Source organism: Engystomops pustulosus, chromosome 9 (assembly GCF_040894005.1).
Source record: "Engystomops pustulosus chromosome 9, aEngPut4.maternal, whole genome shotgun sequence".
Taxonomy (NCBI): Eukaryota; Metazoa; Chordata; class Amphibia; order Anura; family Leptodactylidae; genus Engystomops; species Engystomops pustulosus.
In genome coordinates this window covers 69913716-69940378 of record NC_092419.1, presented here as the reverse complement: position 1 = coordinate 69940378, position 26663 = coordinate 69913716, and the positions used below count along the sequence as shown (strand labels likewise).

The 26663-nt window shown below is 45.7% G+C and overlaps 58 pseudogenes; all 58 read right to left on the bottom strand.

Annotated features, from left to right (window-relative positions):
• Positions 1–13502: 13502 nt before the first annotated feature.
• LOC140081545 (5S ribosomal RNA) lies at positions 13503–13621 on the bottom strand (annotated as a pseudogene).
• A 448-nt stretch (positions 13622–14069) lies between these two features.
• Positions 14070–14188, bottom strand: LOC140093807 (5S ribosomal RNA; annotated as a pseudogene).
• Positions 14189–14258: 70 nt separating this feature from the next.
• On the bottom strand, positions 14259–14377 carry LOC140091640 (5S ribosomal RNA; annotated as a pseudogene).
• Positions 14378–14447: 70 nt separating this feature from the next.
• Positions 14448–14566, bottom strand: LOC140078272 (5S ribosomal RNA; annotated as a pseudogene).
• Positions 14567–14636: 70 nt separating this feature from the next.
• LOC140078271 (5S ribosomal RNA) lies at positions 14637–14755 on the bottom strand (annotated as a pseudogene).
• Positions 14756–15014: 259 nt separating this feature from the next.
• LOC140078270 (5S ribosomal RNA) lies at positions 15015–15133 on the bottom strand (annotated as a pseudogene).
• Positions 15134–15203: 70 nt separating this feature from the next.
• Positions 15204–15322, bottom strand: LOC140081544 (5S ribosomal RNA; annotated as a pseudogene).
• A 70-nt stretch (positions 15323–15392) lies between these two features.
• Positions 15393–15511, bottom strand: LOC140078269 (5S ribosomal RNA; annotated as a pseudogene).
• Positions 15512–15581: 70 nt separating this feature from the next.
• On the bottom strand, positions 15582–15700 carry LOC140078267 (5S ribosomal RNA; annotated as a pseudogene).
• A 70-nt stretch (positions 15701–15770) lies between these two features.
• LOC140097575 (5S ribosomal RNA) lies at positions 15771–15889 on the bottom strand (annotated as a pseudogene).
• Positions 15890–15959: 70 nt separating this feature from the next.
• On the bottom strand, positions 15960–16078 carry LOC140089673 (5S ribosomal RNA; annotated as a pseudogene).
• A 70-nt stretch (positions 16079–16148) lies between these two features.
• LOC140081543 (5S ribosomal RNA) lies at positions 16149–16267 on the bottom strand (annotated as a pseudogene).
• A 70-nt stretch (positions 16268–16337) lies between these two features.
• On the bottom strand, positions 16338–16456 carry LOC140078266 (5S ribosomal RNA; annotated as a pseudogene).
• A 259-nt stretch (positions 16457–16715) lies between these two features.
• LOC140078265 (5S ribosomal RNA) lies at positions 16716–16834 on the bottom strand (annotated as a pseudogene).
• Positions 16835–16904: 70 nt separating this feature from the next.
• On the bottom strand, positions 16905–17023 carry LOC140085851 (5S ribosomal RNA; annotated as a pseudogene).
• A 259-nt stretch (positions 17024–17282) lies between these two features.
• Positions 17283–17401, bottom strand: LOC140081541 (5S ribosomal RNA; annotated as a pseudogene).
• Positions 17402–17659: 258 nt separating this feature from the next.
• Positions 17660–17778, bottom strand: LOC140078264 (5S ribosomal RNA; annotated as a pseudogene).
• A 70-nt stretch (positions 17779–17848) lies between these two features.
• On the bottom strand, positions 17849–17967 carry LOC140078263 (5S ribosomal RNA; annotated as a pseudogene).
• A 70-nt stretch (positions 17968–18037) lies between these two features.
• On the bottom strand, positions 18038–18156 carry LOC140097573 (5S ribosomal RNA; annotated as a pseudogene).
• Positions 18157–18226: 70 nt separating this feature from the next.
• On the bottom strand, positions 18227–18345 carry LOC140084672 (5S ribosomal RNA; annotated as a pseudogene).
• Positions 18346–18415: 70 nt separating this feature from the next.
• On the bottom strand, positions 18416–18534 carry LOC140081540 (5S ribosomal RNA; annotated as a pseudogene).
• Positions 18535–18604: 70 nt separating this feature from the next.
• Positions 18605–18723, bottom strand: LOC140078262 (5S ribosomal RNA; annotated as a pseudogene).
• Positions 18724–18793: 70 nt separating this feature from the next.
• Positions 18794–18912, bottom strand: LOC140078261 (5S ribosomal RNA; annotated as a pseudogene).
• A 70-nt stretch (positions 18913–18982) lies between these two features.
• Positions 18983–19101, bottom strand: LOC140097572 (5S ribosomal RNA; annotated as a pseudogene).
• Positions 19102–19171: 70 nt separating this feature from the next.
• On the bottom strand, positions 19172–19290 carry LOC140089671 (5S ribosomal RNA; annotated as a pseudogene).
• Positions 19291–19360: 70 nt separating this feature from the next.
• Positions 19361–19479, bottom strand: LOC140081539 (5S ribosomal RNA; annotated as a pseudogene).
• A 70-nt stretch (positions 19480–19549) lies between these two features.
• Positions 19550–19668, bottom strand: LOC140078260 (5S ribosomal RNA; annotated as a pseudogene).
• A 70-nt stretch (positions 19669–19738) lies between these two features.
• On the bottom strand, positions 19739–19857 carry LOC140084771 (5S ribosomal RNA; annotated as a pseudogene).
• A 70-nt stretch (positions 19858–19927) lies between these two features.
• On the bottom strand, positions 19928–20046 carry LOC140078259 (5S ribosomal RNA; annotated as a pseudogene).
• A 70-nt stretch (positions 20047–20116) lies between these two features.
• On the bottom strand, positions 20117–20235 carry LOC140085850 (5S ribosomal RNA; annotated as a pseudogene).
• A 259-nt stretch (positions 20236–20494) lies between these two features.
• On the bottom strand, positions 20495–20613 carry LOC140081538 (5S ribosomal RNA; annotated as a pseudogene).
• A 258-nt stretch (positions 20614–20871) lies between these two features.
• On the bottom strand, positions 20872–20990 carry LOC140078258 (5S ribosomal RNA; annotated as a pseudogene).
• Positions 20991–21060: 70 nt separating this feature from the next.
• Positions 21061–21179, bottom strand: LOC140078256 (5S ribosomal RNA; annotated as a pseudogene).
• A 70-nt stretch (positions 21180–21249) lies between these two features.
• LOC140097570 (5S ribosomal RNA) lies at positions 21250–21368 on the bottom strand (annotated as a pseudogene).
• Positions 21369–21438: 70 nt separating this feature from the next.
• LOC140093830 (5S ribosomal RNA) lies at positions 21439–21557 on the bottom strand (annotated as a pseudogene).
• A 70-nt stretch (positions 21558–21627) lies between these two features.
• Positions 21628–21746, bottom strand: LOC140091639 (5S ribosomal RNA; annotated as a pseudogene).
• A 70-nt stretch (positions 21747–21816) lies between these two features.
• LOC140078255 (5S ribosomal RNA) lies at positions 21817–21935 on the bottom strand (annotated as a pseudogene).
• Positions 21936–22005: 70 nt separating this feature from the next.
• Positions 22006–22124, bottom strand: LOC140089670 (5S ribosomal RNA; annotated as a pseudogene).
• Positions 22125–22194: 70 nt separating this feature from the next.
• On the bottom strand, positions 22195–22313 carry LOC140081537 (5S ribosomal RNA; annotated as a pseudogene).
• Positions 22314–22383: 70 nt separating this feature from the next.
• LOC140078254 (5S ribosomal RNA) lies at positions 22384–22502 on the bottom strand (annotated as a pseudogene).
• Positions 22503–22572: 70 nt separating this feature from the next.
• LOC140081773 (5S ribosomal RNA) lies at positions 22573–22691 on the bottom strand (annotated as a pseudogene).
• Positions 22692–22761: 70 nt separating this feature from the next.
• LOC140081536 (5S ribosomal RNA) lies at positions 22762–22880 on the bottom strand (annotated as a pseudogene).
• Positions 22881–22950: 70 nt separating this feature from the next.
• LOC140078253 (5S ribosomal RNA) lies at positions 22951–23069 on the bottom strand (annotated as a pseudogene).
• Positions 23070–23139: 70 nt separating this feature from the next.
• On the bottom strand, positions 23140–23258 carry LOC140102130 (5S ribosomal RNA; annotated as a pseudogene).
• Positions 23259–23509: 251 nt separating this feature from the next.
• LOC140083794 (5S ribosomal RNA) lies at positions 23510–23628 on the bottom strand (annotated as a pseudogene).
• Positions 23629–23887: 259 nt separating this feature from the next.
• Positions 23888–24006, bottom strand: LOC140084982 (5S ribosomal RNA; annotated as a pseudogene).
• A 70-nt stretch (positions 24007–24076) lies between these two features.
• Positions 24077–24195, bottom strand: LOC140085849 (5S ribosomal RNA; annotated as a pseudogene).
• Positions 24196–24454: 259 nt separating this feature from the next.
• On the bottom strand, positions 24455–24573 carry LOC140081535 (5S ribosomal RNA; annotated as a pseudogene).
• A 70-nt stretch (positions 24574–24643) lies between these two features.
• On the bottom strand, positions 24644–24762 carry LOC140088031 (5S ribosomal RNA; annotated as a pseudogene).
• Positions 24763–24832: 70 nt separating this feature from the next.
• Positions 24833–24951, bottom strand: LOC140089068 (5S ribosomal RNA; annotated as a pseudogene).
• A 70-nt stretch (positions 24952–25021) lies between these two features.
• LOC140097569 (5S ribosomal RNA) lies at positions 25022–25140 on the bottom strand (annotated as a pseudogene).
• A 70-nt stretch (positions 25141–25210) lies between these two features.
• Positions 25211–25329, bottom strand: LOC140078252 (5S ribosomal RNA; annotated as a pseudogene).
• A 70-nt stretch (positions 25330–25399) lies between these two features.
• Positions 25400–25518, bottom strand: LOC140086999 (5S ribosomal RNA; annotated as a pseudogene).
• A 70-nt stretch (positions 25519–25588) lies between these two features.
• Positions 25589–25707, bottom strand: LOC140081534 (5S ribosomal RNA; annotated as a pseudogene).
• A 70-nt stretch (positions 25708–25777) lies between these two features.
• On the bottom strand, positions 25778–25896 carry LOC140078251 (5S ribosomal RNA; annotated as a pseudogene).
• Positions 25897–25966: 70 nt separating this feature from the next.
• LOC140081771 (5S ribosomal RNA) lies at positions 25967–26085 on the bottom strand (annotated as a pseudogene).
• A 70-nt stretch (positions 26086–26155) lies between these two features.
• Positions 26156–26274, bottom strand: LOC140081533 (5S ribosomal RNA; annotated as a pseudogene).
• A 70-nt stretch (positions 26275–26344) lies between these two features.
• Positions 26345–26463, bottom strand: LOC140078250 (5S ribosomal RNA; annotated as a pseudogene).
• Positions 26464–26663: the final 200 nt, after the last annotated feature.

The window sequence follows — 26663 nt, the reverse complement described above, 5'->3', positions numbered from 1 at the left end:
CAGACACATTCAGCTTAGAATGGCCGTTGACAGCAGCTGTTCAATTTGAACCTTCTTTTACTATCTCATAGAGAAACTAACACAATTTTCAGGTTCTAAAAGGTCAACGGAACTCGGGATTCCCAGCCAGTCTCCCATGCTGGTACTTGCCAAGTCTTAAGCTGCATTGCTGCTGCGATCTGACGAGAGCAGGCACATTCAGCTTAGAATGGCCGTTGACAGCAGCTGTTCAATTTGAACCTTCTTTTACTATCTCATAGAGAAACTAACACAATTTTCAGGTTCAAAAAGGTCAACGGAACTCGGGATTCCCAGCCAGTCTCCCATGCTGGTACTTGCCAAGCCTTAAGCTGCATTGCTGCTGCGATCTGACTAGAGCAGGCACATTCAGCTTAGAATGGCCGTTGACAGCAGCTGTTCAGTTCGAACCTTCTTTTACTATCTCATAGAGAAACTAACACAATTTTAAGGTTCAAAAAGGTCAACGGAACTTGGGATTCGCAGCCAGTCTCCCATGCTGCTACTTGCCAAGCCTTAAGCCGCATCGCTGCTGTGATCCGACAAGAGCATGCACATTCAGCTTAGAATGGCCGTTGACAGCAGCTGTTCAATTTGAACCTTCTTTTACTATCTCATAGAGAAACTAACACAATTTTCAGGTTCAAAAAGGTCAACGGAACTTGGGATTCCCAGCCAGTCTCCCATGCTGGTACTTGCCAAGCCTTAAGCTGCATTGCTGCTGCGATCTGACGAGAGCAGGCACATTCAGCTTAGAATGGCCGTTGACAGCAGCTGTCCAATTTGAACCTTCTTTTACCATCTTTGACAGAGAAACTAACAATTTTCAGGTTCAAAAAGGTCAACAGAACTTGGGATTCCCAGCCAGTCTCCCATGCTGGTACTTGCCAAGCCTTAAGCTGCATTGATGCTGCGATCTGACGAGAGCAGGCACATTCAGCTTAGAATGGCCGTTGACAGCAGCTGTTCAGTTTGAACCTTCTTTTACTATCTCATAGAGAAACTAACACAATTTTCAGGTTCAAAAAGGTCAACGGAACTTGGGATTCCCAGCCAGTCTCCCATGCTGGTACTTGCCAAGCCTTAAGCTGCATTGCTGCTGCGATCTGACGAGAGCAGGCACATTCAGCTTAGAATGGCCGTTGACAGCAGCTGTTCAATTTGAACCTTCTTTTACCATCTTTGACAGAGAAACTAACAATTTTCAGGTTCAAAAAAGGTCAACAGAACTTGGGATTCCCAGCCAGTCTCCCATGCTTGTACTTGCCAAGCCTTAAGCTGCATTGTTGCTGCGATCTGACGAGAGCAGGCACATTCAACTTAGAATGGCCGTTGACAGCAGCTGTTCAGTTTGAACCTTCTTTTACTATCTCATAGAGAAACTAACACAATTTTCAGGTTCAAAAAGGTCAACAGAACTTGGGATTCCCAGCCAGTCTCCCATGCTGGTACTTGCCAAGCCTTAAGCTGCATTGCCGCTGCGATCTGACGAGAGCAGGCACATTCAGCTTAGAATGGCCGTTGACACCAGCTGTTCAATTTGAACCTTCTTTTTCTATCTCATAGAAAAACTAACACAATTTTCAGGTTCAAAAAGGTCAACAGAACTTGGGATTCCCAGCCAGTCTCCCATGCTGGTACTTGCCAAGCCTTAAGCTGCATTGCTGCTGCGATCTGACGAGAGCAGGCACATTCAGCTTAGAATGGCCGTTGACAGCAGCTGTTCAATTTGAACCTTCTTTTACTATCTCATAGAGAAACTAACACAATTTTCAGGTTCAAAAAGGTCAACGGAACTCGGGATTCCCAGCCAGTCTCCCATGCTGGTACTTGCCAAGCCTTAAGCTGCATTGCTGCTGCGATCTGACGAGAGCAGACACATTCAGCTTAGAATGGCCGTTGACAGCAGCTGTTCAATTTGAACCTTCTTTTACTATCTCATAGAGAAACTAACACAATTTTCAGGTTCTAAAAGGTCAACGGAACTCGGGATTCCCAGCCAGTCTCCCATGCTGGTACTTGCCAAGCCTTAAGCTGCATTGCTGCTGCGATCTGACGAGAGCAGGCACATTCAGCTTAGAATGGCCGTTGACAGCAGCTGTTCAATTTGAACCTTCTTTTACTATCTCATAGAGAAACTAACACAATTTTCAGGTTCAAAAAGGTCAACGGAACTCGGGATTCCCAGCCAGTCTCCCATGCTGGTACTTGCCAAGCCTTAAGCTGCATTGCTGCTGCGATCTGACTAGAGCAGGCACATTCAGCTTAGAATGGCCGTTGACAGCAGCTGTTCAGTTCGAACCTTCTTTTACTATCTCATAGAGAAACTAACACAATTTTAAGGTTCAAAAAGGTCAACGGAACTTGGGATTCGCAGCCAGTCTCCCATGCTGCTACTTGCCAAGCCTTAAGCCGCATCGCTGCTGTGATCCGACAAGAGCATGCACATTCAGCTTAGAATGGCCGTTGACAGCAGCTATTCAATTTGAACCTTCTTTTACTATCTCATAGAGAAACTAACACAATTTTCAGGTTCAAAAAGGTCAACGGAACTCGGGATTCCCAGCCAGTCTCCCATGCTGGTACTTGCCAAGCCTTAAGCTGCATTGCTGCTGCGATCTGACGAGAGCAGGCACATTCAGCTTAGAATGGCCGTTGACAGCAGCTGTCCAATTTGAACCTTCTTTTACCATCTTTGACAGAGAAACTAACAATTTTCAGGTTCAAAAAGGTCAACAGAACTTGGGATTCCCAGCCAGTCTCCCATGCTGGTACTTGCCAAGCCTTAAGCTGCATTGATGCTGCGATCTGACGAGAGCAGGCACATTCAGCTTAGAATGGCCGTTGACAGCAGCTGTTCAGTTTGAACCTTCTTTTACTATCTCATAGAGAAACTAACACAATTTTCAGGTTCAAAAAGGTCAACGGAACTTGGGATTCCCAGCCAGTCTCCCATGCTGGTACTTGCCAAGCCTTAAGCTGCATTGCTGCTGCGATCTGACGAGAGCAGGCACATTCAGCTTAGAATGGCCGTTGACAGCAGCTGTTCAATTTGAACCTTCTTTTACCATCTTTGACAGAGAAACTAACAATTTTCAGGTTCAAAAAGGTCAACGGAACTTGGGATTCCCAGCCAGTCTCCCATGCTGGTACTTGCCAAGCCTTAAGCTGCATTGCTGCTGCGATCTGACAAGAGCAGGCACATTCAGCTTAGAATGGCCGTTGACAGCAGCTGTTCAATTTGAACCTTCTTTTACTATCTCATAGAGAAACTAACACAATTTTCAGGTTCAAAAAGGTCAACGGAACTCGGGATTCCCAGCCAGTCTCCCATGCTGGTACTTTCCAAGCCTTAAGCTGCATTGCTGCTGCGATCTGACGAGAGCAGGCACATTCAGCTTAGAATGGCCGTTGACAGCAGCTGTTCAATTTGAACCTTCTTTTACTATCTCATAGAAAAACTAACACAATTTTCAGGTTCAAAAAGTGAACGGAACTTGGGATTCCCAGCCATTCTCCCATGCTGGTACTTGCCAAGCCTTAAGCTGCATTGATGCTGCGATCTGACGAGAGCAGGCACATTCAGCTTAGAATGGCCGTTGACAGCAGCTGTTCAGTTTGAACCTTCTTTTACTATCTCATAGAGAAACTAACACAATTTTCAGGTTCAAAAAGGTCAACGGAACTTGGGATTCGCAGCCAGTCTCCCATGCTGGTACTTGCCAAGCCTTAAGGCGCATCGCTGCTGTGATCCGACAAGAGCACGCACATTCAGCTTAGAATGGCCATTGACAGCAGCTGTTCAATTTTAACCTTCTTTAACTATCTCATAGAGAAACTTACACAATTTTCAGGTTCAAAAAGGTCAACGGAACTTGGGATTCCCAGCAAGTCTCCCATGCTGGTACTTGCCAAGCCTTAAGCTGCATTGCTGCTGCGATCTGACGAGAGCAGGCACATTCAGCTTAGAATGGCCGTTGACAGCAGCTGTTCAATTTGAACCTTCTTTTACTATCTCATAGAGAAACTAACACAATTTTCAGGTTCAAAAAGGTCAACAGAACTTGGGATTCCCAGCCAGTCTCCCATGCTGGTACTTGCCAAGCCTTAAGCTGCATTGCCGCTGCGATCTGACGAGAGCAGGCACATTCAGCTTAGAATGGCCGTTGACAGCAGCTGTTCAGTTTGAACCTTCTTTTACTATCTCATAGAGAAACTAACACAATTTTCAGGTTCAAAAAGGTCAACGGAACTTGGGATTCGCAGCCAGTCTCCCATGCTGGTACTTGCCAAGCCTTAAGGCGCATCGCTGCTGTGATCCGACAAGAGCACGCACATTCAGCTTAGAATGGCCATTGACAGCAGCTGTTCAATTTTAACCTTCTTTAACTATCTCATAGAGAAACTTACACAATTTTCAGGTTCAAAAAGGTCAACGGAACTTGGGATTCCCAGCAAGTCTCCCATGCTGGTACTTGCCAAGCCTTAAGCTGCATTGCTGCTGCGATCTGACGAGAGCAGGCACATTCAGCTTAGAATGGCCGTTGACAGCAGCTGTTCAATTTGAACCTTCTTTTACTATCTCATAGAGAAACTAACACAATTTTCAGGTTCAAAAAGGTCAACAGAACTTGGGATTCCCAGCCAGTCTCCCATGCTGGTACTTGCCAAGCCTTAAGCTGCATTGCTGCTGCGATCTGACGAGAGCAGGCACATTCAGCTTAGAATGGCCGTTGACAGCAGCTGTTCAATTTGAACCTTCTTTTACTATCTCATAGAGAAACTAACACAATTTTCAGGTTCAAAAAGGTCAACGGAACTTGGGATGCCCAGCCAGTCTCCCATGCTGTTACTTGCCAAGCCTTAAGCTGCATTGCTGCTGCGATCTGACGAGAGCAGGCACATTCAGCTTAGAATGGCCGTTGACAGCAGCTGTTCAGTTTGAACCTTCTTTTACTATCTCATAGAGAAACTAACACAATTTTCAGGTTCAAAAAGGTCAACGGAACTTGGGATTCCCAGCCAGTCTCCCATGCTGGTACTTGCCAAGCCTTAAGCTGCATTGCTGCTGCGATCTGACGAGAGCAGGCACATTCAGCTTAGAATGGCCGTTGACAGCAGCTGTTCAATTTGAACCTTCTTTTACCATCTTTGACAGAGAAACTAACAATTTTCAGGTTCAAAAAGGTTAACAGAACTTGGGATTCCCAGCCAGTCTCCCATGCTGGTACTTGCCAAGCCTTAAGCTTCATTGTTGCTGCGATCTGACGAGAGCAGGCACATTCAGCTTAGAATGGCCGTTGACAGCAGCTGTTCAATTTGAACCTTCTTTTACTATCTCATAGAGAAACTAACACAATTTTCAGGTTCAAAAAGGTCAACAGAACTTGGGATTCCCAGCCAGTCTCCCATGCTGGTACTTGCCAAGCCTTAAGCTGCATTGCTGCTGCGATCTGACGAGAGCAGGCACATTCAGCTTAGAATGGCCATTGACAGCAGCTGTTCAGTTTGAACCTTCTTTTACTATCTCATAGAGAAACTAACACAATTTTCAGGTTCAAAAAGGTCAACGGAACTTGGGATTCGCAGCCAGTCTCCCCTGCTGGTACTTGCCAAGCCTTAAGCCGCATCGCTGCTGTGATCCGACAAGAGCAGGCACATTCAGCTTAGAATGGCCGTTGACAGCAGCTGTTCAATTTGAACCTTCTTTTACTATCTCATAGAGAAACTAACACAATTTTCAGGTTCAAAAAGGTCAACGGAACTTGGGATTCCCAGCCAGTCTCCCATGCTGGTACTTGCCAAGCCTTAAGCTGCATTGCTGCTGCGATCTGACGAGAGCAGGCACATTCAGCTTAGAATGGCCGTTGACAGCAGCTGTTCAATTTGAACCTTCTTTTACCTTCTTTGACAGAGAAACTAACAATTTTCAGGTTCAAAAAGGTCAACAGAACTTGGGATTCCCAGCCAGTCTCCCATGCTGGTACTTGCCAAGCCTTAAGCTGCATTGATGCTGCGATCTGACGAGAGCAGGCACATTCAGCTTAGAATGGCCGTTGACAGCAGCTGTTCAGTTTGAACCTTCTTTTACTATCTCATAGAGAAACTAACACAATTTTCAGGTTCAAAAAGGTCAACGGAACTTGGAATTCGCAGCCAGTCTCCCATGCTGGTACTTGCCAAGCCTTAAGCCGCATCGCTGCTGTGATCCGACAAGAGCACGCACATTCAGCTTAGAATGGCCGTTGACAGCAGCTGTTCAATTTGAACCTTCTTTTACTATCTCATAGAGAAACTAACACAATTTTCAGGTTCAAAAAGGTCAACAAAACTTGGGATTCCCAGCCAGTCTCCCATGCTGGTACTTGCCAAGCCTTAAGCTGCATTGCTGCTGCGATGTGACGAGAGCAGGCACATTCAGCTTAGAATGGCCGTTGACAGCAGCTGTTCAATTTGAACCTTCTTTTACTATCTCATAGAGAATCTAACACAATTTTCAGGTTCAAAAAGGTCAACGGAACTTGGGATTCCCAGCCAGTCTCCCATGCTGTTACTTGCCAAGCCTTAAGCTGCATTGCTGCTGCGATCTGACGAGAGCAGGCACATTCAGCTTAGAATGGCCGTTGACAGCAGCTGTTCAATTTGAACCTTCTTTTACCATCTTTGACAGAGAAACTAACAATTTTCAGGTTCAAAAAGGTCAACAGAACTTGGGATTCCCAGCCAGTCTCCCATGCTGGTACTTGCCAAGCCTTAAGCTGCATTGCTGCTGCGATCTGACGAGAGCAGGCACATTCAGCTTAGAATGGCCGTTGACAGCAGCTGTTCAATTTGAACCTTCTTTTACCATCTTTGACAGAGAAACTAACAATTTTCAGGTTCAAAAAGGTCAACGGAACTTGGGATTCCCAGCCAGTCTCCCATGCTGGTACTTGCCAAGCCTTAAGCTGCATTGCTGCTGCGATCTGACGAGAGCAGGCACATTCAGCTTAGAATGGCCGTTGACAGCAGCTGTTCAATTTGAACCTTCTTTTACCATCTTTGACAGAGAAACTAACAATTTTCAGGTTCAAAAAGGTCAACAGAACTTGGGATTCCCAGCCAGTCTCCCATGCTGGTACTTGCCAAGCCTTAAGCTGCATTGATGCTGCGATCTGACGAGAGCAGGCACATTCAGCTTAGAATGGCCGTTGACAGCAGCTGTTCAATTTGAACCTTCTTTTACTATCTCATAGAGAAACTAACACAATTTTCAGGTTCAAAAAGGTCAACGGAACTTGGGATTCCCAGCCAGTCTCCCATGCTGGTACTTGCCAAGCCTTAAGCTGCTGCGATCTGACGAGAGCAGGCACATTCAGCTTAGAATGGCCGTTGACAGCAGCTGTTCAATTTGAACCTTCTTTTACTATCTCATAGAGAAACTAACACAATTTTCAGGTTCAAAAAGGTCAACAGAACTTGGGATTCCCAGCCAGTCTCCCATGCTGGTACTTGCCAAGCCTTAAGCTGCATTGCTGCTGCGATCTGACGAGAGCAGGCACATTCAGCTTAGAATGGCCATTGACAGCAGCTGTTCAGTTTGAACCTTCTTTTACTATCTCATAGAGAAACTAACACAATTTTCAGGTTCAAAAAGGTCAACGGAACTCGGGATTCCCAGCCAGTCTCCCATGCTGGTACTTGCCAAGCCTTAAGCTGCATTGCTGCTGCGATCTGACGAGAGCAGGCACATTCAGCTTAGAATGGCCGTTGACAGCAGCTGCCTAATTTCTACTTTCTTTTACTATCTCATAGAGAAACTAACACAATTTTCAGGTTCAAAAAGGTCAATGGAACTTGGGATTCCCAGCCAGTCTCCCATGCTGGTACTTGCCAAGCCTTAAGCTGCATTGCTGCTGCGATCTGACGAGAGCAGGCACATTCAGCTTAGAATGGCCGTTGACAGCAGCTGTTCAATTTGAACCTTCTTTTACTATCTCATAGAGAAACTAACACAATTTTCAGGTTCAAAAAGGTCAACGGAACTCGGGATTCCCAGCCAGTCTCCCATGCTGGTACTTGCCAAGCCTTAAGCTGCATTGCTGCTGCGATCTGACGAGAGCAGGCACATTCAGCTTAGAATGGCCGTTGACAGCAGCTGTTCAATTTGAACCTTCTTTTACCATCTTTGACAGAGAAACTAACAATTTTCAGGTTCAAAAAGGTCAACAGAACTTGGGATTCCCAGCCAGTCTCCCATGCTGGTACTTGCCAAGCCTTAAGCTGCATTGATGCTGCGATCTGACGAGAGCAGGCACATTCAGCTTAGAATGGCCGTTGACAGCAGCTGTTCAGTTTGAACCTTCTTTTACTATCTCATAAAGAAACTAACACAATTTTCAGGTTCAAAAAGGTCAACGGAACTTGGGATTCTCAGCCAGTCTCCCATGCTGGTACTTGCCAAGCCTTAAGCCGCATCGCTGCTGTGATCCGACAAGAGCACGCACATTCAGCTTAGAATGGCCGTTGACAGCAGCTGTTCAATTTGAACCTTCTTTAACTATCTCATAGAGAAACTTACACAATTTTCAGGTTCAAAAAGGTCAACGGAACTTGGGATTCCCAGCAAGTCTCCCATGCTGGTACTTGCCAAGCCTTAAGCTGCATTGCTGCTGCGATCTGACGAGAGCAGGCACATTCAGCTTAGAATGGCCGTTGACAGCAGCTGTTCAATTTGAACCTTCTTTTACTATCTCATAGAGAAACTAACACAATTTTCAGGTTCAAAAAGGTCAACAGAACTTGGGATTCCCAGCCAGTCTCCCATGCTGGTACTTGCCAAGCCTTAAGCTGCATTGCTGCTGCGATCTGACGAGAGCAGGCACATTCAGCTTAGAATGGCCGTTGACAGCAGCTGTTCAATTTGAACCTTCTTTTACTATCTCATAGAGAAACTAACACAATTTTCAGGTTCAAAAAGGTCAACGGAACTTGGGATTCCCAGCCAGTCTCCCATGCTGTTACTTGCCAAGCCTTAAGCTGCATTGCTGCTGCGATCTGACGAGAGCAGGCACATCCAGCTTAGAATGGCCGTTGACAGCAGCTGTTCAGTTTGAACCTTCTTTTACTATCTCATAGAGAAACTAACACAATTTTCAGGTTCAAAAAGGTCAACGGAACTTGGGATTCCCAGCCAGTCTCCCATGCTGGTACTTGCCAAGCCTTAAGCTGCATTGCTGCTGCGATCTGACGAGAGCAGGCACATTCAGCTTAGAATGGCCGTTGACAGCAGCTGTTCAATTTGAACCTTCTTTTACCATCTTTGACAGAGAAACTAACAATTTTCAGGTTCAAAAAGGTTAACAGAACTTGGGATTCCCAGCCAGTCTCCCATGCTGGTACTTGCCAAGCCTTAAGCTTCATTGTTGCTGCGATCTGACGAGAGCAGGCACATTCAGCTTAGAATGGCCGTTGACAGCAGCTGTTCAATTTGAACCTTCTTTTACTATCTCATAGAGAAACTAACACAATTTTCAGGTTCAAAAAGGTCAACAGAACTTGGGATTCCCAGCCAGTCTCCCATGCTGGTACTTGCCAAGCCTTAAGCTGCATTGCTGCTGCAATCTGACGAGAGCAGGCACATTCAGCTTAGAATGGCCGTTGCCAGCAGCTGTTCAATTTGAACCTTCTTTTACTATATCATAGAAAAACTAACACAATTTTCAGGTTCAAAAAGGTCAACAGAACTTGGGATTCCCAGCCAGTCTCCCATGCTGGTACTTGCCAAGCCTTAAGCTGCATTGCTGCTGCGATCTGACGAGAGCAGGCACATTCAGCTTAGAATGGCCGTTGACAGCAGCTGTTCAATTTGAACCTTCTTTTAGTATCTCATAGAGAAAGTAACACAATTTTCAGGTTCAAAAAGGTCAACGGAACTTGGGATTCCCAGCCAGTCTCCCATGCTGGTACTTGCCAAGCCTTAAGCTGCATTGCTGCTGCGATCTGACGAGAGCAGGCACATTCAGCTTAGAATGGCCGTTGACAGCAGCTGTTCAATTTGAACCTTCTTTTACTATCTCATAGAGAAACTAACACAATTTTCAGGTTCAAAAAGGTCAACGGAACTCGGGATTCCCAGCCAGTCTCCCATGCTGGTACTTGCCAAGCCTTAAGCTGCATTGCTGCTGCGATCTGACGAGAGCAGGCACATTCAGCTTAGAATGGCCGTTGACAGCAGCTGTTCAATTTGAACCTTCTTTTACCATCTTTGACAGAGAAACTAACAATTTTCAGGTTCAAAAAGGTCAACAGAACTTGGGATTCCCAGCCAGTCTCCCATGCTGGTACTTGCCAAGCCTTAAGCTGCATTGCTGCTGCGATCTGACGAGAGCAGGCACATTCAGCTTAGAATGGCCGTTGACAGCAGCTGTTCAATTTGAACCTTCTTTTACCATCTTTGACAGAGAAACTAACAATTTTAAGGTTCAAAAAGGTCAACGGAACTTGGGATTCCCAGCCAGTCTCCCATGCTGGTACTTGCCAAGCCTTAAGCTGCATTGCTGCTGCGATCTGACGAGAGCAGGCACATTCAGCTTAGAATGGCCGTTGACAGCAGCTGTTCAATTTGAACCTTCTTTTACTATCTCATAGAGAAACTAACACAATTTTCAGGTTCAAAAAGGTCAACGGAACTTGGGATTCCCAGCCAGTCTCCCATGCTGGTACTTGCCAAGCCTTAAGCTGCATTGCTGCTGCGATCTGACGAGAGCAGGCACATTCAGCTTAGAATGACCGTTGACAGCAGCTGTTCAATTTGAACCTTCTTTTACTATCTCATAGAGAAACTAACACAATTTTCAGGTTCAAAAAGGTCAACGGAACTTGGGATTCCCAGCCAGTCTCCCATGCTGGTACTTGCCAAGCCTTAAGCTGCTGCGATCTGACGAGAGCAGGCACATTCAGCTTAGAATGGCCGTTGACAGCAGCTGTTCAATTTGAACCTTCTTTTACTATCTCATAGAGAAACTAACACAATTTTCAGGTTCAAAAAGGTCAACAGAACTTGGGATTCCCAGCCAGTCTCCCATGCTGGTACTTGCCAAGCCTTAAGCTGCATTGCTGCTGCGATCTGACGAGAGCAGGCACATTCAGCTTAGAATGGCCATTGACAGCAGCTGTTCAGTTTGAACCTTCTTTTACTATCTCATAGAGAAACTAACACAATTTTCAGGTTCAAAAAGGTCAACGGAACTTGGGATTCGCAGCCAGTCTCCCATGCTGGTACTTGCCAAGCCTTAAGCCGCATCGCTGCTGTGATCCGACAAGAGCACGCACATTCAGCTTAGAATGGCCGTTGACAGCAGCTGTTCAATTTGAACCTTCTTTTACTATCTCATAGAGAAACTAACACAATTTTCAAGTTCAAAAAGGTCAACGGAACTTGGGATTCCCAGCCAGTCTCCCATGCTGGTACTTGCCAAGCCTTAAGCTACATTGCTGCTGCGATCTGACGAGAGCAGGCACATTCAGCTTAGAATGGCCGTTGACAGCAGCTGTTCAATTTGAACCTTCTTTTACCATCTTTGACAGAGAAACTAACAATTTTCAGGTTCAAAAAGGTCAACAGAACTTGGGATTCCCAGCCAGTCTCCCATGCTGGTACTTGCCAAGCCTTAAGCTGCATTGATGCTGCGATCTGACGAGAGCAGGCACATTCAGCTTAGAATGGCCGTTGACAGCAGCTGTTCAGTTTGAACCTTCTTTTACTATCTCATAGAGAAACTAACACAATTTTCAGGTTCAAAAAGGTCAACGGAACTTGGAATTCGCAGCCAGTCTCCCATGCTGGTACTTGCCAAGCCTTAAGCCGCATCGCTGCTGTGATCCGACAAGAGCACGCACATTCAGCTTAGAATGGCCGTTGACAGCAGCTGTTCAATTTGAACCTTCTTTTACTATCTCATAGAGAAACTAACACAATTTTCAGGTTCAAAAAGGTCAACAGAACTTGGGATTCCCAGCCAGTCTCCCATGCTGGTACTTGCCAAGCCTTAAGCTGCATTGCTGCTGCGATCTGACGAGAGCAGGCACATTCAGCTTAGAATGGCCGTTGACAGCAGCTGTTCAATTTGAACCTTCTTTTACTATCTCATAGAGAAACTAACACAATTTTCAGGTTCAAAAAGGTCAACAGAACTTGGGATTCCCAGCCAGTCTCCCATGCTGGTACTTGCCAAGCCTTAAGCTGCATTGCTGCTGCGATCTGACGAGAGCAGGCACATTCAGCTTAGAATGCTGTTGACAGCAGCTGTTCAATTTGAACCTTCTTTTACTATCTCATAGAGAAACTAACACAATTTTCAGGTTCAAAAAGGTCAACGGAACTTGGGATTCCCAGCCAGTCTCCCATGCTGGTACTTGCCAAGCCTTAAGCTGCATTGCTGCTGCGATCTGACGAGAGCAGGCACATTCAGCTTAGAATGGCCGTTGACAGCAGCTGTTCAATTTGAACCTTTTTTTACTATCTCATAGAGAAACTAACACAATTTTCAGGTTCAAAAAGGTCAACGGAACTTGGGATTCCCAGCCAGTCTCCCATGCTGGTACTTGCCAAGCCTTAAGCTGCATTGCTGCTGCGATCTGACGAGAGCAGGCACATTCAGCTTAGAATGCTGTTGACAGCAGCTGTTCAATTTGAACCTTCTTTTACTATCTCATAGAGAAACTAACACAATTTTCAGGTTCAAAAAGGTCAACGGAACTTGGGATTCCCAGCCAGTCTCCCATGCTGGTACTTGCCAAGCCTTAAGCTGCATTGCTGCTGCGATCTGACGAGAGCAGGCACATTCAGCTTAGAATGGCCGTTGACAGCAGCTGTTCAATTTGAACCTTTTTTTACTATCTCATAGAGAAACTAACACAATTTTCAGGTTCAAAAAGGTCAACGGAACTTGGGATTCCCAGCCAGTCTCCCATGCTGGTACTTGCCAAGCCTTAAGCTGCATTGCTGCTGCGATCTGACGAGAGCAGGCACATTCAGCTTAGAATGGCCGTTGACAGCAGCTGTTCAATTTGAACCTTCTTTTACCATCTTTGACAGAGAAACTAACAATTTTCAGGTTCAAAAAGGTCAACGGAACTTGGGATTCGCAGCCAGTCTCCCATGCTGGTACTTGCCAAGCCTTAAGCTGCATTGCTGCTGCGATCTGACGAGAGCAGGCACATTCAGCTTAGAATGGCCGTTGACAGCAGCTGTTCAATTTGAACCTTCTTTTATTATCTCATAGAGAAACTAACACAATTTTCAGGTTCAAAAAGGTCAACAGAACTTGGGATTCCCAGCCAGTCTCCCATGCTGGTACTTACCAAGCCTTAAGCTGCATTGCTGCTGCGATCTGACGAGAGCAGGCACATTCAGCTTAGAATGGCCGTTGACAGCAGCTGTTCAATTTGAACCTTCTTTTACTATCTCATAGAAAAACTAACACAATTTTCAGGTTCAAAAAGGTCAACAGAACTTGGGATTCCCAGCCAGTCTCCCATGCTGGTACTTGCCAAGCCTTAAGCTGCATTGCTGCTGCGATCTGACGAGAGCAGGCACATTCAGCTTAGAATGGCCGTTGACAGCAGCTGCCTAATTTCTACTTTCTTTTACTATCTCATAGAGAAACTAACACAATTTTCAGGTTCAAAAAGGTCAACGGAACTTGGGATTCCCAGCCAGTCTCCCATGCTGGTACTTGCCAAGCCTTAAGCTGCATTGCTGCTGCGATCTGACGAGAGCAGGCACATTCAGCTTAGAATGGCCGTTGACAGCAGCTGTTCAATTTGAACCTTCTTTTACTATCTCATAGAGAAACTAACACAATTTTCAGGTTCAAAAAGGTCAACGGAACTTGGGATTCCCAGCCAGTCTCCCATGCTGGTACTTGCCAAGCCTTAAGCTGCATTGCTGCTGCAATCTGACGAGAGCAGGCACATTCAGCTTAGAATGGCCGTTGACAGCAGCTGTTCAATTTGAACCTTCTTTTACTATCTCATAGAGAAACTAACACAATTTTCAGGTTCAAAAAGGTCAACAGAACTTGGGATTCCCAGCCAGTCTCCCATGCTGGTACTTGCCAAGCCTTAAGCTGCATTGCTGCTGCAATCTGACGAGAGCAGGCACATTCAGCTTAGAATGGCCGTTAACAGCAGCTGTTCAATTTGAACCTTCTTTTACTATCTCATAGAAAAACTAACACAATTTTCAGGTTCAAAAAGGTCAACAGAACTTGGGATTCCCAGCCAGTCTCCCATGCTGGTACTTGCCAAGCCTTAAGCTGCATTGCTGCTGCTATCTGACGAGAGCAGGCACATTCAGCTTAGAATGGCCGTTGACAGCAGCTGTTCAATTTGAACCTTCTTTTACTATCTCATAGAGAAACTAACACAATTTTCAGGTTCAAAAAGGTCAACGGAACTTGGGATTCCCAGCCAGTCTCCCATGCTGGTACTTGCCAAGCCTTAAGCTGCATTGCTGCTGCGATCTGACGAGAGCAGGCACATTCAGCTTAGAATGGCCGTTGACAGCATCTGTTCAGTTTGAACCTCCTTTTACTATCTCATAGAGAAACTAACACAATTTTCAGGTTCAAACAGGTCAACGGAACTTGGGATTCCCAGCCAGTCTCCCATGCTGGTACTTGCCAAGCCTTAAGCTGCATTGCTGCTGCGATCTGACGAGAGCAGGCACATTCAGCTTAGAATGGCCGTTGACAGCAGCTGTTCAATTTGAACCTTCTTTTACCATCTTTGACAGAGAAACTAACAATTTTAAGGTTCAAAAAGGGCAACGGAACTTGGGATTCCCAGCCAGTCTCCCATGCTGGTACTTGCCAAGCCTTAAGCTGCATTGCTGCTGCGATCTGACGAGAGCAGGCACATTCAGCTTAGAATGGCCGTTGACAGCAGCTGTTCAATTTGAACCTTCTTTTACTATCTCATAGAGAAACTAACACAATTTTCAGGTTCAAAAAGGTCAACGGAACTTGGGATTCCCAGCCAGTCTCCCATGCTGGTACTTGCCAAGCCTTAAGCTGCATTGCTGCTGCGATCTGACGAGAGCAGGCACATTCAGCTTAGAATGGCCGTTGACAGCAGCTGTTCAATTTGAACCTTCTTTTACTATCTCATAGAAAAACTAACACAATTTTCAGGTTCAAAAAGGTCAACAGAACTTGGGATTCCCAGCCAGTCTCCCATGCTGGTACTTGCCAAGCCTTAAGCTGCATTGCTGCTGCGATCTGACGAGAGCAGGCACATTCAGCTTAGAATGGCCGTTGACAGCAGCTGCCTAATTTCTACTTTCTTTTACTATCTCATAGAGAAACTAACACAATTTTCAGGTTCAAAAAGGTCAACGGAACTTGGGATTCCCAGCCAGTCTCCCATGCTGGTACTTGCCAAGCCTTAAGCTGCATTGCTGCTGCGATCTGACGAGAGCAGGCACATTCAGCTTAGAATGGCCGTTGACAGCAGCTGTTCAATTTGAACCTTCTTTTACTATCTCATAGAGAAACTAACACAATTTTCAGGTTCAAAAAGGTCAACGGAACTTGGGATTCCCAGCCAGTCTCCCATGCTGGTACTTGCCAAGCCTTAAGCTGCATTGCTGCTGCGATCTGACGAGAGCAGGCACATTCAGCTTAGAATGGCCGTTGACAGCAGCTGTTCAATTTGAACCTTCTTTTACCATCTTTGACAGAGAAACTAACAATTTTCAGGTTCAAAAAGGTTAACAGAACTTGGGATTCCCAGCCAGTCTCCCATGCTGGTACTTGCCAAGCCTTAAGCTTCATTGTTGCTGCGATCTGACGAGAGCAGGCACATTCAGCTTAGAATGGCCGTTGACAGCAGCTGTTCAATTTGAACCTTCTTTTACTATCTCATAGAGAAACTAACACAATTTTCAGGTTCAAAAAGGTCAACAGAACTTGGGATTCCCAGCCAGTCTCCCATGCTGGTACTTGCCAAGCCTTAAGCTGCATTGCTGCTGCAATCTGACGAGAGCAGGCACATTCAGCTTAGAATGGCCGTTGACAGCAGCTGTTCAATTTGAACCTTCTTTTACTATCTCATAGAAAAACTAACACAATTTTCAGGTTCAAAAAGGTCAACAGAACTTGGGATTCCCAGCCAGTCTCCCATGCTGGTACTTGCCAAGCCTTAAGCTGCATTGCTGCTGCGATCTGACGAGAGCAGGCACATTCAGCTTAGAATGGCCGTTGACAGCATCTGTTCAGTTTGAACCTCCTTTTACTATCTCATAGAGAAACTAACACAATTTTCAGGTTCAAACAGGTCAACGGAACTTGGGATTCCCAGCCAGTCTCCCATGCTGGTACTTGCCAAGCCTTAAGCTGCATTGCTGCTGCGATCTGACGAGAGCAGGCACATTCAGCTTAGAATGGCCGTTGACAGCAGCTGTTCAATTTGAACCTTCTTTTACCATCTTTGACAGAGAAACTAACAATTTTAAGGTTCAAAAAGGGCAACGGAACTTGGGATTCCCAGCCAGTCTCCCATGCTGGTACTTGCCAAGCCTTAAGCTGCATTGCTGCTGCGATCTGACGAGAGCAGGCACATTCAGCTTAGAATGGCCGTTGACAGCAGCTGTTCAATTTGAACCTTCTTTTACTATCTCATAGAGAAACTAACACAATTTTCAGGTTCAAAAAGGTCAACGGAACTTGGGATTCCCAGCCAGTCTCCCATGCTGGTACTTGCCAAGCCTTAAGCTGCATTGCTGCTGCGATCTGACGAGAGCAGGCACATTCAGCTTAGAATGGCCGTTGACAGCAGCTGTTCAATTTGAACCTTCTTTTACCATCTTTGACAGAGAAACTAACAATTTTCAGGTTCAAAAAGGTCAACAGAACTTGGGATTCCCAGCCAGTCTCCCATGCTGGTACTTGCCAAGCCTTAAGCTGCATTGATGCTGCGATCTGACGAGAGCAGGCACATTCAGCTTAGAATGGCCGTTGACAGCAGCTGTTCAGTTTGAACCTTCTTTTACTATCTCATAGAGAAACTAACACAATTTTCAGGTTCAAAAAGGTCAACGGAACTTGGAATTCGCAGCCAGTCTCCCATGCTGGTACTTGCCAAGCCTTAAGCCGCATCGCTGCTGTGATCCGACAAGAGCACGCACATTCAGCTTAGAATGGCCGTTGACAGCAGCTGTTCAATTTGAACCTTCTTAAACTATCTCATAGAGAAACTAACACAATTTTCAGGTTCAAAAAGGTCAACAGAACTTGGGATTCCCAGCCAGTCTCCCATGCTGGTACTTGCCAAGCCTTAAGCTGCATTGCTGCTGCGATCTGACGAGAGCAGGCACATTCAGCTTAGAATGGCCGTTGACAGCAGCTGTTCAATTTGAACCTTCTTTTACTATCTCATAGAGAAACTAACACAATTTTCAGGTTCAAAAAGGTCAACAGAACTTGGGATTCCCAGCCAGTCTCCCATGCTGGTACTTGCCAAGCCTTAAGCTGCAATGCTGCTGCGATCTGACGAGAGCAGGCACATTCAGCTTAGAATGCTGTTGACAGCAGCTGTTCAATTTGAACCTTCTTTTACTATCTCATAGAGAAACTAACACAATTTTCAGGTTCAAAAAGGTCAACGGAACTTGGGATTCCCAGCCAGTCTCCCATGCTGGTACTTGCCAAGCCTTAAGCTGCATTGCTGCTGCGATCTGACGAGAGCAGGCACATTCAGCTTAGAATGGCCGTTGACAGCAGCTGTTCAATTTGAACCTTCTTTTACTATCTCATAGAGAAACTAACACAATTTTCAGGTTCAAAAAGGTCAACGGAACTTGGGATTCCCAGCCAGTCTCCCATGCTGGTACTTGCCAAGCCTTAAGCTGCATTGCTGCTGCGATCTGACGAGAGCAGGCACATTCAGCTTAGAATGGCCGTTGACAGCAGCTGTTCAATTTGAACCTTCTTTTACCATCTTTGACAGAGAAACTAACAATTTTCAGGTTCAAAAAGGTTAACAGAACTTGGGATTCCCAGCCAGTCTCCCATGCTGGTACTTGCCAAGCCTTAAGCTTCATTGTTGCTGCGATCTGACGAGAGCAGGCACATTCAGCTTAGAATGGCCGTTGACAGCAGCTGTTCAATTTGAACCTTCTTTTACTATCTCATAGAGAAACTAACACAATTTTCAGGTTCAAAAAGGTCAACAGAACTTGAGATTCCCAGCCAGTCTCCCATGCTGGTACTTGCCAAGCCTTAAGCTGCATTGCTGCTGCGATCTGACGAGAGCAGGCACATTCAGCTTAGAATGGCCGTTGACAGCAGCTGTTCAATTTGAACCTTCTTTTACTATCTCATAGAAAAACTAACACAATTTTCAGGTTCAAAAAGGTCAACAGAACTTGGGATTCCCAGCCAGTCTCCCATGCTGGTACTTGCCAAGCCTTAAGCTGCATTGCTGCTGCGATCTGACGAGAGCAGGCACATTCAGCTTAGAATGGCCGTTGACAGCAGCTGCCTAATTTCTACTTTCTTTTACTATCTCATAGAGAAACTAACACAATTTTCAGGTTCAAAAAGGTCAACGGAACTTGGGATTCCCAGCCAGTCTCCCATGCTGGTACTTGCCAAGCCTTAAGCTGCATTGCTGCTGCGATCTGACGAGAGCAGGCACATTCAGCTTAGAATGGCCGTTGACAGCAGCTGTTCAATTTGAACCTTCTTTTACTATCTCATAGAGAAACTAACACAATTTTCAGGTTCAAAAAGGTCAACGGAACTTGGGATTCCCAGCCAGTCTCCCATGCTGGTACTTGCCAAGCCTTAAGCTGCATTGCTGCTGCGATCTGACGAGAGCAGGCACATTCAGCTTAGAATGGCCGTTGACAGCAGCTGTTCAATTTGAACCTTCTTTTACCATCTTTGACAGAGAAACTAACAATTTTCAGGTTCAAAAAGGTTAACAGAACTTGGGATTCCCAGCCAGTCTCCCATGCTGGTACTTGCCAAGCCTTAAGCTTCATTGTTGCTGCGATCTGACGAGAGCAGGCACATTCAGCTTAGAATGGCCGTTGACAGCAGCTGTTCAATTTGAACCTTCTTTTACTATCTCATAGAGAAACTAACACAATTTTCAGGTTCAAAAAGGTCAACAGAACTTGGGATTCCCAGCCAGTCTCCCATGCTGGTACTTGCCAAGCCTTAAGCTGCATTGCTGCTGCAATCTGACGAGAGCAGGCACATTCAGCTTAGAATGGCCGTTGACAGCAGCTGTTCAATTTGAACCTTCTTTTACTATCTCATAGAAAAACTAACACAATTTTCAGGTTCAAAAAGGTCAACAGAACTTGGGATTCCCAGCCAGTCTCCCATGCTGGTACTTGCCAAGCCTTAAGCTGCATTGCTGCTGCGATCTGACGAGAGCAGGCACATTCAGCTTAGAATGGCCGTTGACAGCATCTGTTCAGTTTGAACCTCCTTTTACTATCTCATAGAGAAACTAACACAATTTTCAGGTTCAAACAGGTCAACGGAACTTGGGATTCCCAGCCAGTCTCCCATGCTGGTACTTGCCAAGCCTTAAGCTGCATTGCTGCTGCGATCTGACGAGAGCAGGCACATTCAGCTTAGAATGGCCGTTGACAGCAGCTGTTCAATTTGAACCTTCTTTTACCATCTTTGACAGAGAAACTAACAATTTTAAGGTTCAAAAAGGGCAACGGAACTTGGGATTCCCAGCCAGTCTCCCATGCTGGTACTTGCCAAGCCTTAAGCTGCATTGCTGCTGCGATCTGACGAGAGCAGGCACATTCAGCTTAGAATGGCCGTTGACAGCAGCTGTTCAATTTGAACCTTCTTTTACTATCTCATAGAGAAACTAACACAATTTTCAGGTTCAAAAAGGTCAACGGAACTTGGGATTCCCAGCCAGTCTCCCATGCTGGTACTTGCCAAGCCTTAAGCTGCATTGCTGCTGCGATCTGACGAGAGCAGGCACATTCAGCTTAGAATGGCCGTTGACAGCAGCTGTTCAATTTGAACCTTCTTTTACCATCTTTGACAGAGAAACTAACAATTTTCAGGTTCAAAAAGGTCAACAGAACTTGGGATTCCCAGCCAGTCTCCCATGCTGGTACTTGCCAAGCCTTAAGCTGCATTGATGCTGCGATCTGACGAGAGCAGGCACATTCAGCTTAGAATGGCCGTTGACAGCAGCTGTTCAGTTTGAACCTTCTTTTACTATCTCATAGAGAAACTAACACAATTTTCAGGTTCAAAAAGGTCAACGGAACTTGGAATTCGCAGCCAGTCTCCCATGCTGGTACTTGCCAAGCCTTAAGCCGCATCGCTGCTGTGATCCGACAAGAGCACGCACATTCAGCTTAGAATGGCCGTTGACAGCAGCTGTTCAATTTGAACCTTCTTAAACTATCTCATAGAGAAACTAACACAATTTTCAGGTTCAAAAAGGTCAACAGAACTTGGGATTCCCAGCCAGTCTCCCATGCTGGTACTTGCCAAGCCTTAAGCTGCATTGCTGCTGCGATCTGACGAGAGCAGGCACATTCAGCTTAGAATGGCCGTTGACAGCAGCTGTTCAATTTGAACCTTCTTTTACTATCTCATAGAGAAACTAACACAATTTTCAGGTTCAAAAAGGTCAACGGAACTTGGGATTCCCAGCCAGTCTCCCATGCTGGTACTTGCCAAGCCTTAAGCTGCAATGCTGCTGCGATCTGACGAGAGCAGGCACATTCAGCTTAGAATGCTGTTGACAGCAGCTGTTCAATTTGAACCTTCTTTTACTATCTCATAGAGAAACTAACACAATTTTCAGGTTCAAAAAGGTCAACGGAACTTGGGATTCCCAGCCAGTCTCCCATGCTGGTACTTGCCAAGCCTTAAGCTGCATTGCTGCTGCGATCTGACGAGAGCAGGCACATTCAGCTTAGAATGGCCGTTGACAGCAGCTGTTCAATTTGAACCTTCTTTTACTATCTCATAGAGAAACTAACACAATTTTCAGGTTCAAAAAGGTCAACGGAACTTGGGATTCCCAGCCAGTCTCCCATGCTGGTACTTGCCAAGCCTTAAGCTGCATTGCTGCTGCGATCTGACGAGAGCAGGCACATTCAGCTTAGAATGGCCGTTGACAGCAGCTGTTCAATTTGAACCTTCTTTTACCATCTTTGACAGAGAAACTAACAATTTTCAGGTTCAAAAAGGTTAACAGAACTTGGGATTCCCAGCCAGTCTCCCATGCTGGTACTTGCCAAGCCTTAAGCTTCATTGTTGCTGCGATCTGACGAGAGCAGGCACATTCAGCTTAGAATGGCCGTTGACAGCAGCTGTTCAATTTGAACCTTCTTTTACTATCTCATAGAGAAACTAACACAATTTTCAGGTTCAAAAAGGTCAACAGAACTTGAGATTCCCAGCCAGTCTCCCATGCTGGTACTTGCCAAGCCTTAAGCTGCATTGCTGCTGCAATCTGACGAGAGCAGGCACATTCAGCTTAGAATGGCCGTTGACAGCAGCTGTTCAATTTGAACCTTCTTTTACTATCTCATAGAAAAACTAACACAATTTTCAGGTTCAAAAAGGTCAACAGAACTTGGGATTCCCAGCCAGTCTCCCATGCTGGTACTTGCCAAGCCTTAAGCTGCATTGCTGCTGCTATCTGACGAGAGCAGGCACATTCAGCTTAGAATGGCCGTTGACAGCAGCTGTTCAATTTGAACCTTCTTTTACTATCTCATAGAGAAACTAACACAATTTTCAGGTTCAAAAAGGTCAACGGAACTTGGGATTCCCAGCCAGTCTCCCATGCTGGTACTTGCCAAGCCTTAAGCTGCATTGCTGCTGCGATCTGACGAGAGCAGGCACATTCAGCTTAGAATGGCCGTTGACAGCAGCTGTTCAGTTTGAACCTCCTTTTACTATCTCATAGAGAAACTAACACAATTTTCAGGTTCAAAAAGGTCAACAGAACTTGGGATTCCCAGCCAGTCTCCCATGCTGGTACTTGCCAAGCCTTAAGCTGCATTGCTGCTGCAATCTGACGAGAGCAGGCACATTCAGCTTAGAATGGCCGTTGACAGCAGCTGTTCAATTTGAACCTTCTTTTACTATATCATAGAAAAACTAACACAATTTTCAGGTTCAAAAAGGTCAACAGAACTTGGGATTCCCAGCCAGTCTCCCATGCTGGTACTTGCCAAGCCTTAAGCTGCATTGCTGCTGCGATCTGACGAGAGCAGGCACATTCAGCTTAGAATGGCCGTTGACAGCAGCTGTTCAATTTGAACCTTCTTTTAGTATCTCATAGAGAAAGTAACACAATTTTCAGGTTCAAAAAGGTCAACGGAACTTGGGATTCCCAGCCAGTCTCCCATGCTGGTACTTGCCAAGCCTTAAGCTGCATTGCTGCTGCGATCTGACGAGAGCAGGCACATTCAGCTTAGAATGGCCGTTGACAGCAGCTGTTCAATTTGAACCTTCTTTTACTATCTCATAGAGAAACTAACACAATTTTCAGGTTCAAAAAGGTCAACGGAACTCGGGATTCCCAGCCAGTCTCCCATGCTGGTACTTGCCAAGCCTTAAGCTGCATTGCTGCTGCGATCTGACGAGAGCAGGCACATTCAGCTTAGAATGGCCGTTGACAGCAGCTGTTCAATTTGAACCTTCTTTTACCATCTTTGACAGAGAAACTAACAATTTTCAGGTTCAAAAAGGTCAACAGAACTTGGGATTCCCAGCCAGTCTCCCATGCTGGTACTTGCCAAGCCTTAAGCTGCATTGCTGCTGCGATCTGACGAGAGCAGGCACATTCAGCTTAGAATGGCCGTTGACAGCAGCTGTTCAATTTGAACCTTCTTTTACCATCTTTGACAGAGAAACTAACAATTTTAAGGTTCAAAAAGGTCAACGGAACTTGGGATTCCCAGCCAGTCTCCCATGCTGGTACTTGCCAAGCCTTAAGCTGCATTGCTGCTGCGATCTGACGAGAGCAGGCACATTCAGCTTAGAATGGCCGTTGACAGCAGCTGTTCAATTTGAACCTTCTTTTACTATCTCATAGAGAAACTAACACAATTTTCAGGTTCAAAAAGGTCAACGGAACTTGGGATTCCCAGCCAGTCTCCCATGCTGGTACTTGCCAAGCCTTAAGCTGCATTGCTGCTGCGATCTGACGAGAGCAGGCACATTCAGCTTAGAATGACCGTTGACAGCAGCTGTTCAATTTGAACCTTCTTTTACTATCTCATAGAGAAACTAACACAATTTTCAGGTTCAAAAAGGTCAACGGAACTTGGGATTCCCAGCCAGTCTCCCATGCTGGTACTTGCCAAGCCTTAAGCTGCTGCGATCTGACGAGAGCAGGCACATTCAGCTTAGAATGGCCGTTGACAGCAGCTGTTCAATTTGAACCTTCTTTTACTATCTCATAGAGAAACTAACACAATTTTCAGGTTCAAAAAGGTCAACAGAACTTGGGATTCCCAGCCAGTCTCCCATGCTGGTACTTGCCAAGCCTTAAGCTGCATTGCTGCTGCGATCTGACGAGAGCAGGCACATTCAGCTTAGAATGGCCATTGACAGCAGCTGTTCAGTTTGAACCTTCTTTTACTATCTCATAGAGAAACTAACACAATTTTCAGGTTCAAAAAGGTCAACGGAACTTGGGATTCGCAGCCAGTCTCCCATGCTGGTACTTGCCAAGCCTTAAGCCGCATCGCTGCTGTGATCCGACAAGAGCACGCACATTCAGCTTAGAATGGCCGTTGACAGCAGCTGTTCAATTTGAACCTTCTTTTACTATCTCATAGAGAAACTAACACAATTTTCAAGTTCAAAAAGGTCAACGGAACTTGGGATTCCCAGCCAGTCTCCCATGCTGGTACTTGCCAAGCCTTAAGCTACATTGCTGCTGCGATCTGACGAGAGCAGGCACATTCAGCTTAGAATGGCCGTTGACAGCAGCTGTTCAATTTGAACCTTCTTTTACCATCTTTGACAGAGAAACTAACAATTTTCAGGTTCAAAAAGGTCAACAGAACTTGGGATTCCCAGCCAGTCTCCCATGCTGGTACTTGCCAAGCCTTAAGCTGCATTGATGCTGCGATCTGACGAGAGCAGGCACATTCAGCTTAGAATGGCCGTTGACAGCAACTGTTCAGTTTGAACCTTCTTTTACTATCTCATAGAGAAACTAACACAATTTTCAGGTTCAAAAAGGTCAACGGAACTTGGAATTCGCAGCCAGTCTCCCATGCTGGTACTTGCCAAGCCTTAAGCCGCATCGCTGCTGTGATCCGACAAGAGCACGCACATTCAGCTTAGAATGGCCGTTGACAGCAGCTGTTCAATTTGAACCTTCTTTTACTATCTCATAGAGAAACTAACACAATTTTCAGGTTCAAAAAGGTCAACAGAACTTGGGATTCCCAGCCAGTCTCCCATGCTGGTACTTGCCAAGCCTTAAGCTGCATTGCTGCTGCGATCTGACGAGAGCAGGCACATTCAGCTTAGAATGGCCGTTGACAGCAGCTGCCTAATTTCTACTTTCTTTTACTATCTCATAGAGAAACTAACACAATTTTCAGGTTCAAAAAGGTCAACGGAACTTGGGATTCCCAGCCAGTCTCCCATGCTGGTACTTGCCAAGCCTTAAGCTGCATTGCTGCTGTGATCTGACGAGAGCAGGCACATTCAGCTTAGAATGGCCGTTGACAGCAGCTGTTTAATTTGAACCTTCTTTTACTATCTCATAGAGAAACTAACACAATTTTCAGGTTCAAAAAGGTCAACGGAACTTGGGATTCCCAGCCAGTCTCCCATGCTGGTACTTGCCAAGCCTTAAGCTGCATTGCTGCTGCGATCTGACAAGAGCAGGCACATTCAGCTTAGAATGGCCGTTGACAGCAGCTGTTCAATTTGAACCTTCTTTTACCATCTTTGACAGAGAAACTAACAATTTTCAGGTTCAAAAAGGTTAACAGAACTTGGGATTCCCAGCCAGTCTCCCATGCTGGTACTTGCCAAGCCTTAAGCTTCATTGTTGCTGCGATCTGACGAGAGCAGGCACATTCAGCTTAGAATGGCCGTTGACAGCAGCTGTTCAATTTGAACCTTCTTTTACTATCTCATAGAGAAACTAACACAATTTTCAGGTTCAAAAAGGTCAACGGAACTTGGGATTCCCAGCCAGTCTCCCATGCTGGTACTTGCCAAGCCTTAAGCTGCATTGCTGCTGCGATCTGACGAGAGCAGGCACATTCAGCTTAGAATGGCCGTTGACAGCAGCTGTTCAGTTTGAACCTCCTTTTACTATCTCATAGAGAAACTAACACAATTTTCAGGTTCAAAAAGGTCAACGGAACTTGGGATTCCCAGCCAGTCTCCCATGCTGGTACTTGCCAAGCCTTAAGCTGCATTGCTGCTGCAATCTGACGAGAGCAGGCACATTCAGCTTAGAATGGCCGTTGACAGCAGCTGTTCAATTTGAACCTTCTTTTACTATATCATAGAAAAACTAACACAATTTTCAGGTTCAAAAAGGTCAACAGAACTTGGGATTCCCAGCCAGTCTCCCATGCTGGTACTTGCCAAGCCTTAAGCTGCATTGCTGCTGCGATCTGACGAGAGCAGGCACATTCAGCTTAGAATGGCCGTTGACAGCAGCTGTTCAATTTGAACCTTCTTTTAGTATCTCATAGAGAAAGTAACACAATTTTCAGGTTCAAAAAGGTCAACGGAACTTGGGATTCCCAGCCAGTCTCCCATGCTGGTACTTGCCAAGCCTTAAGCTGCATTGCTGCTGCGATCTGACGAGAGCAGGCACATTCAGCTTAGAATGGCCGTTGACAGCAGCTGTTCAATTTGAACCTTCTTTTACTATCTCATAGAGAAACTAACACAATTTTCAGGTTCAAAAAGGTCAACGGAACTCGGGATTCCCAGCCAGTCTCCCATGCTGGTACTTGCCAAGCCTTAAGCTGCATTGCTGCTGCGATCTGACGAGAGCAGGCACATTCAGCTTAGAATGGCCGTTGACAGCAGCTGTTCAATTTGAACCTTCTTTTACCATCTTTGACAGAGAAACTAACAATTTTCAGGTTCAAAAAGGTCAACAGAACTTGGGATTCCCAGCCAGTCTCCCATGCTGGTACTTGCCAAGCCTTAAGCTGCATTGCTGCTGCGATCTGACGAGAGCAGGCACATTCAGCTTAGAATGGCCGTTGACAGCAGCTGTTCAATTTGAACCTTCTTTTACCATCTTTGACAGAGAAACTAACAATTTTAAGGTTCAAAAAGGTCAACGGAACTTGGGATTCCCAGCCAGTCTCCCATGCTGGTACTTGCCAAGCCTTAAGCTGCATTGCTGCTGCGATCTGACGAGAGCAGGCACATTCAGCTTAGAATGGCCGTTGACAGCAGCTGTTCAATTTGAACCTTCTTTTACTATCTCATAGAGAAACTAACACAATTTTCAGGTTCAAAAAGGTCAACGGAACTTGGGATTCCCAGCCAGTCTCCCATGCTGGTACTTGCCAAGCCTTAAGCTGCTGCGATCTGACGAGAGCAGGCACATTCAGCTTAGAATGGCCGTTGACAGCAGCTGTTCAATTTGAA